General features: G+C 49.7%; 1 protein-coding gene across 1 annotated transcript in view; it reads left to right on the top strand.

The window, feature by feature from the left end:
* TRPM8 (transient receptor potential cation channel subfamily M member 8) overlaps positions 1–1,301 on the top strand; it is a 37,174-nt gene extending 35,873 nt beyond the window's left edge. Inside the window, exon 26 of the mRNA XM_008640713.2 lies at positions 334–1,301. The gene's annotated coding sequence lies outside the window, so the exon portion shown is untranslated. The remainder of the gene's footprint in view (positions 1–333) is intronic.
* Positions 1,302–1,766: the final 465 nt, after the last annotated feature.

The raw sequence follows: 1,766 nt of genomic DNA, 5'->3' as shown, positions 1-1,766 counted from the left end.
AGGTTCATCCAGTTTGCCCTTGGACACTTGCAGGGATCCAGGGGCAGCCACAGCTGCTCTGGGCAGCCTGTGCCAGGGCCTCAGCACCCTCTCAGGGAAGATGGCCCTTACAGGTGCTTTTCATGCAGGTGTTTCTTTTGCTTTTGCTTCTGATGGTGTCTCTGCTCCTCCAGCAAAATGCTGTGTGCTGGATCAGTGCTGCAAAGAGCTCCTGGAGCCCAAGAGTTGCAACAAGGCATCCAGTCACCTGAGCTCATGTTGTGAGGATGAAAGCAAAGCCTTGAGGTGGGCTGGGAGCTCTCTATTCTCCAATTCTTTCTGTTGCTCACACAGGTACCAATTCATGAAGAAAATTGCTCGGAGCTGGCAGTAACCCCCAAGCAGACGGTAACGGAGGCACCAGTGTGTCAGTAGCAGGAATCAGCAAGCTTTGCTTGCTACTTTGATTTTTGTTGATCAAACAGCCCTTTCTGCTTGTTGCAAGGTGGTGGTGAAACAGGAGATGACTGCTTATCTCCGGCAGGATTCCCACGTTACCCAAACTCTTCTTCTTTTCATCTGCCCTAATGTCCAGTGGCAGCAATTAGTCCCTGTAAGCTGCTGTTGCAAAGCACTCCTATTTCCAAGAGTTCTGCTGCTGTTGCCAAAATCCCTTTGCTTTTCCATTTCACTCAAAGGGGCCCATGCATGGGTTTCCTTCAGGCACTAATTGCTTGTCTGAGTGAATCCATCTCCCTCCCCATTCCGTCCTGTAGTAGCCAGATCGCGCTTGTTCCTTGCGTGGGCTGTCTGTCAGACCTGCTGAGGTCTGGAATGCTGGGGTGCCAGAATGCTGTGGATTTCGGAATCATTCCCCCGAGGAAAGCCCTTGATCCAACCCTGCATCCTTATTTCAGACTCTACATGACCACTGTGGACTTGTTGCCACTCTACCTGGAACCATGCAGCAGCTCAACTATTAACAGCCCTGCATGGGAGAGACTTGAATTCATCTAGGAAGTGTTGCCAAAGGCCTTGTGTGCAATCCTTGCTGGTTTCTTTAGTGATAATTTGTATCCTGGAAATGCTGAAATTCATTTGACTTTCCCAACATCTGTCTGCTGATGTGTTTGCATTTGGAAATGGAGAAGATATTGCTGGAAGCTTTAAATAGTGCAATGCTTGATATGGTGAGGTGACTCTTTGTGCTGTCTAAGGTAGCAGCTGAATTTTGTCACACTTTGTGTGGTATAACTTGAGGGCACAGCCAACTGAAGGCACTATAGATGTCATTTATTTACGTGGTAAAGCATTGTATCAGTCTTCGTTCCCAGTGTCTAGGAATCATGGAATCATACTCTCCAGAGCTGAAAGGACCCAGCTTGATATGGTGAGGTGACTCTTTGTGCTGTCTAAGGTAGCAGCTGAATTTTGTCACACTTTGTGTGGTATAACTTGAGGGCACAGCCAACTGAAGGCACTATAGATGTCATTTATTTACGTGGTAAAGCATTGTATCAGTCTTCGTTCCCAGTGTCTAGGAATCATGGAATCATACTCTCCAGAGCTGAAAGGACCCACACAAGGATCAACTCCAGGCCCTGCACAGACAATCCCACCCTGGGCATCCCTGGGAGTGTTGCCCAAATGCTCCTGGAGCTCTGGCAGCCTCGGGGCCGTGCCCATTCCCTGGGGAGCCTGGGAAGTGCCCAGCACCCTCTGGGGGCAGAGCCTTTCCCTGAGATTCAATCTCACCCTGCCCTGGCACAGCTCCAGCCGTTCCCTGG

The sequence above is a fragment of the Corvus brachyrhynchos genome, unplaced genomic scaffold, assembly GCF_000691975.1.
Source record: "Corvus brachyrhynchos isolate BGI_N302 unplaced genomic scaffold, ASM69197v1 scaffold79, whole genome shotgun sequence".
In the NCBI taxonomy this organism is placed as follows: domain Eukaryota; kingdom Metazoa; phylum Chordata; class Aves; order Passeriformes; family Corvidae; genus Corvus; species Corvus brachyrhynchos.
This window is presented reverse-complemented; position numbering and strand designations above follow the sequence as displayed.